Raw genomic sequence first — 6,524 nt, forward strand, 5'->3', positions numbered from 1 at the left:
AAGTTTATTATCGTGGATGCTTCAGTTTAACATAAACATATGTTTAAGTCTAATTTTTCAAAAACCTCGTAGATTGTATGTGTTAATATTTTTATTGTATATGATACTATCTTATACTTAGATCATCTAGTACACTGAATTTTTTAACTAACAGTTGACTCTAGATAAATGAAGACTAGTTGAAATGACAAGGATTCCTGACTAATGAAATTATAGGCCTACAGTTTATTTAAATATACCAACCTATTAACAACTAGTCGAGCCACGCTGATGCTTTTCTAATTTTCTTACATTATGTGAAGGGTCATCGATCTATACCTGTTAATTGACTTTTTTAAAAATTGATTTTATTTTCTAAAAAATTCTGTATATTCAATTATTATACCGCAAGCGAAACGGCTGAATTTCTCTTAGTTTTTAAAATGGACTTTGAAAATAGCGTTTTGGTATCTAGAGCCTAGGTCCGTGGTCTAAACCTGTGAACTGCTTTTAGCGTCTTATGGAAAATCCGTGCTTTTTCTTACATCAGCTCAGTTTACTCGTATCACAGACAAGTGAGACACATGTCAGTGTGTGTGTGTGTAGTTAAGTGTATTTGTGTGTCAAAAGTTTTTCCTGGCTACTTTCACGTTATCTTCGATGTTGTCATCTACAAATCGCTCTAAAGACGAAGTTGAGCGACGCGTCTTATTTACTAAAACTCAGCGAATTTTTGCAATAAACTATTTCAAATTTTTGCAAGCAAATCTATGTTTGGCTTACGATTCCGAACATTTTGACATATAAAACTTTTCCGCAGCTTAAAAAACAAGGAATAAATATGCGAGCCCGTGAAAAGCAATAGAAAAAAAATGGTAAAACACTGCAGATAACAGGTTTAGACCACTGGACCCGTTTTAGATAATATATTCCCGCGTGAAAAATGTTTGTATAGCTCAAGCATGGCAAGACACTTGGAAATATCTGGCAGAATCATGGATCACGGCTGAATAGCAACATGACGCAAGCCTTGCTCCTGTCCGTTTCCCATGCTTAGGACGCGCTAAACACATGAATAATCTTAAGAACATGTAAGTGTAAGAAAAAATTAGCCTGCGTTAACAATGAAAACTTCAGGTTTGCCAATAGCCGACACGTTTCTATAAATGGTAGATTCGCTACCCGGGTGCACCGCACCTGTTCGCGCACCTGGTAGTGTAGCGCATTTTCTTTATAGAACTTTTTAAGAATTTAAATTGTGCCAATTGCCAAAATAACTACCATTAGTGAGTCGACAATCCGTGTGAATCTAGTCACGCACTAGGTAGCTTAGAACGTATTCTACGAGAACTTTTTCAAAATTTAGATTGTTTGAATAGCCATAATTACTAAAAATTGTGAGCCGGCGATCCGGGTGCACCAGATCGAGCACCAGGTAGTATAATACGTATTCTACGACAACTTTTTAAACATTTAAATTTTGTGAATAATGAAAACAATTCCAAATGGTGATTCTACGACCCAGGTGCACCAGGTCGCTCCCCAGGTAGCTTAGCACGTATTCTACGAGAACTTTTTCAAAATTTAGATTGTTTTAACAGCCGAAATTACTAAAAATTGTGTGTTGACGATCCGGTTACTCTGCGTCGAACACAAGGTAGTTTAAAACGTTTTATGTGAAAACTTTTTAAAAATTAAAATTTTGTGAATGATGAAAACAATTCCAAACGGTGATTTGACGACCCGGGTGAACCAGGTCGCGCCTTAGGTAGATTAGTACGTATTTCACGAGAACTTTTTTAAAATTTAGATTGTTTCAACAGCTAAAATTACTTAAAATTGTGAGTCGACGATCCGGATACACAAGATAGAGCACCAGGCATTATAATACGCATTCTACGAGAACTGTTTTAAAATTTTAATTTTGTGAATAATGAAAACAATTCCGAATGGTGAGTCGGTGACCCGGGTTAACCAGATCGCACCTCAGGTAGTTTAGCACGTATTCTGCGAGAAGATTTTTAAAATTTAAATTATTCCAACACCCAAAAGTAATAAAAATTAGAGTCGACCTGGGGCGCGACCTGGTGCACCCGGGTCATCGACTAACCATTTGAATTTGTTTTCATTATTCACAAACTTTAAATTTTTTTAATTCTCCTAGAATATGTACTATACTACATGGTGCTCGATCTAATGTACCCGGAACGTCGACTCACAATTTTGAGTAATTTTGGCTGTTGGAACAATCTATATTTTGAAAGAGTTCTCGTTAAATACGTACTAAGAACCTGGGGCGCGATCTGGTTCACCCGGGTCGTCGAATGACCATTTGGAACTGTTTTCATTATTCACGAAATATAAATTTGGAAAAATTTCTCGTTGAATACGCATTAAACGACGTAGTGCTCGACCTAGTGCACCCGGATCGTCGACTCACAATTTTTAGTTATTTTAGCTGTTGAAACAATCTAAATTTTGAAAAAGTTCTCGTCGAATACGTGCAAAGATACCTGGGGCGCGACTTGGGGCACCCGGGTCGTCGACTCATTATTTGGAATTGTTTTAATCATTCACAAAATATAAATTTAAAAAATTCTCGTCGAATACCTAATTAACTACCTGGTGCTCGACCTAGTGCACCTGGATGTTTGACTCACAATTTCTAGTAATTTTGGCTGTTGAAACAATCTTAATTTTGAACAATTTCTCGTAGAATACGTGCTAAGCTACCTGGGACGCTAACTGGTTCACCTGGGTGGTCGCCTCACCATTTCGAATTGTTTCCATTATTCACAAAATTAAAATTTCTTTAAAGTTCTCGTAGAATACGTGCTAAACTACCCAGTGTGCGACACAGTGCATCCAGGTAGTGAACTTACCATTTAGAGACGTGTCGGCTATTGGCAAACCTAAGATTTTCATTTTAAATGCAAGCTCATTTTGTCTGACACTTATATGTTCTTAAGAATATTCATTTGTGGTTAGCGTGTCCTAAGCATGGGAAACGGACAGGAGCAAGGCTTGCGCCATGCTGCCATGCTGCCATTCAGCCGTGACCCATGCTTTAGCCAGATATTTCCAAGTGTCTTGCCATGCTTGAACCATGCAAACATTTTTCACGCGGGTTAATACTCTTCAATTGCCGTATAACATTCAATTTGGTTTTAAATGTTATAAAACTAACGTGTGTTATTTTTCTTTAGTAAATGAACAAAAAACATTTTCATTTTAACACTAGAAGAGTCGAAGGGTCCAATTTGGACCTTTTTGACATTCAAAACGCTACTGCCCCCTTAAAAGTATTTTTGGGTGCCAACGTTTAATGGCTTTTCCCATGATTAGGTACTTAGTATCTATGGGAAATTGCTTAAAGCTGTGAAAAATGTCTCTTGAATATAAGACTTTTTACTTCGAGTGCAACTCAAGTATTAGGGAGAGAAATGTTTTCCGAAACTCTTATAATTTTCGGAATTTGAACAAAATTATATTTATGCAGGATATTATGAAATATATTTGATGCTCTTTAGAATTATTTAAGTTTCAAACTCTTTTTGTTGGGTCAACAATACTATTGATAATTGTAGAAATTATTTTGCCTTGTCGACATTTTCTAGCATTTTAGTTTAAGCGATCTATCTTCCTTTTTTTAACTGAGATAAACTTTGTCATTCTAACTACTCTTTCATTTTTTCATGTAGTCAGATCACTTTGACCGTGAATATCTCAGAGAGGAAAAATGGTAAAGAAATACCGTACAGTGCATGTCAATGTGTCTTTATGTTTGCGTCGATTGCATGCTTAGCTGTTATTGTGCAAAAATCTGGTGAGGAACTGTCATCCCTTAGTTGTCGAAAAGCACCGAAATAATGCATTTTAAGTAAATAGGTTAACTTTGAGAAGCTCCTGTATTGTCAAATTTGACTAGAAAATTTCGATTTTTTTCTTATTTATTGCTCAAAGCCTTAAGAACTTATATCCTTTTAAACAAAGTAATTATTTTTCATAAACGTGACTATAAAGTGGTTTTCAAGAAAAAAAAATGATCTTTAGTACTACTGCACCTAGGGAAACAAATAAAATGTAAAAAATATATTAATTTTGTGTTAATACAACCATATAAAAACGCTCGATTAATAATTACGCAGTAGAGATGTTTGCTTCATTGAAGTGTATAGCGGCGCATTTAAAGAATCAGGCGGGCTTCTGGATCCTTAGTTATCCTAATTCCATTGTTTTTATACAATCTATTTATATGGTGTTAATACTTTTCCTTTTCGAAAAATCAACAGCTCTTGCTCGTTTTGGTAGGTGCAGTAGTATTAAAGATAATTTTTTTTCTTGTAAACTACTTCATAGACAGGTTTATAAAAATATAATATTGTTTAAAAAGATATTAGTTCTTAAGGCTTTAAATAATTAAGAAAAAAATTCGAAATTTTCTAGGCAAATCTTACAATACAGGAGCTTCTCAAAGTAGACCTATTTACTCGAAGTGCTTTATTTTGGCTCTTTTAGGCAAATGAAGGTTGCCACTTCCTCATAAGCTTTGTGCACAATAACCGCTAAGCATACTATCTAAGCAAAAATAAAGACACATTAACATGCCCCGTATAGCTTTTTCAAACAATTTTTATATCTGAGATATTTGCGCCCAAAGTGACCGGACTACATCAAAAAATTAGAGAGTAGTGTTGTAAATTTAGCGCCTGTTCCAACTAGGGAAAATAGTTGCTTTGTTGTATACAGGTACAAGGGATTTTTTTGTGCATATTGCACATCTATTTTTCTCCATGGAGTTGATCGAAATATATGATCTTTCAAGATAATCACTTATAAAACGAGATTAGATATCATAAAAGATGACGCGAGTTTTTCTTATTCTTGCTCATTTCTCGTATCTTTTTGTCAAATGCAATACTACCGAAAATATTAAATGAATGAAGGTTTTTTTCTTTAGCTCGACTCTGCATTTTTAGTAATAATCCAAAATTTTAGTTAGTCATCCTATAATTTTCAATAGTTGTGTATGTAATTTCTTTGGATTTAACACATACTGCAAAACACAACGAACCTTCGGGCACAATGAAAACACACACACATACTCACAGATGTAGCTTTCTATCACCAAATGTGAGACGCAGAAGCTATTTTCGCATGCTTCACTCTACCGCTTTGTCAAAGCCAAGTGACCCACGAATGTACCTTCAACTTAAATAAACGTGAGTATGTGTTTGGGTTCCGGTTTTATTTGGATGGAAGAGCTAGGGGTGCATGTATGAAGAACACGGGAAATGCGAATTCAAAGGCAGGAGGATTGACTCGTCTAGACGACCCTGCTGGGTTTTCCACCCGTATGTTTTCCTTTCCAAGGTGAAAATTACTTCAGGCGCTAGTAGCTCTGGTCGGGATTCCTATTAACTTAGCTTCAAGATTTACATAGCAAAAGACGCCACGTTATGCATTGAACAACCTCAAGGTATTGAGGTCACAATTTCGTGCTTTGTCAAAGTTGAAACCAAACGTTTCTCATTTGTGTTAGGTAAAATCTCCCGTCATATTTTTTGTGAAATCGCATTAGTTAATTTGATTTCATTGCAACTCATCTATGTGTGTTATTTTGAGAGTTCCTACTTCCGTTTATTATTGTTTGCTGACAGGTTACGAGGCTGTCTATAAACTACGTTACTAATTTGATATTTAGTACCTTTGTTTACTGATGAAACATTTTTATAAAATTTTCAGATTTGGCATAAGATGGCTGTGGAACGGTGAAGTTAAATAATGACTTAATAAGTTTGAAATTAACGTTCGTAATTTCGATTTCACACTTATTTCTCCATTTTAAATCATTATTTTTGCCCCTGTTTTTAAGAAACTTGATATATACTTACGTGTACTTTAGTGGCCTCGCAGTCGATACAATTTTGTAAATTATTGATAAGAAAAAATTTCTTCTCAAAATATCTCATAAATTCCGAGAAAGCAGACGAAAATGTAGAATAAGATGGTCGATAGGAGAAGGCACGCTTGACCGAAATATATTTTTTGCACTACATTGGCACTTTAGACCAAATCGGACAAAATACCCAGAATTTTAAGACTTTATTCTTCCCTCTTATAATTATAATTTGGCCATTCATTGCCGTAAACAACATAAAAGTTAAAACTTAGATAGGCATAGTTCAAAAGAAGAGAGACCGGAAATCTGATGTTTGACGGCCATTTCTACATTTCTTTTCGCAAGGTCTAGCTTATCTTTCTATTTTTATATCAATTGTTATTTCTGCAATTTTGGAAATAGTGAAGTTACAAGAATGGCCGACAGATGGATCTTTAAAGAAATTCTCCATCATATTATTTATGCAGCTCCGTCCGGAATTTATTTCCAAAAGATTTCACTTTGACGCCGTTTACCGCAATAAAGGACCAAATGCTTATTCTACGAGGGTAGTTCAATAAGTCCTTAGAATGAAGTATAAAAACAATTTTTTTGGGTAAATTTTTTTTTTATTTTTCAACATAATCTCCTTGGAGCTCTATAC

This window comes from Belonocnema kinseyi, chromosome 5, assembly GCF_010883055.1.
Source record: "Belonocnema kinseyi isolate 2016_QV_RU_SX_M_011 chromosome 5, B_treatae_v1, whole genome shotgun sequence".
Classification (NCBI taxonomy): domain Eukaryota; kingdom Metazoa; phylum Arthropoda; class Insecta; order Hymenoptera; family Cynipidae; genus Belonocnema; species Belonocnema kinseyi.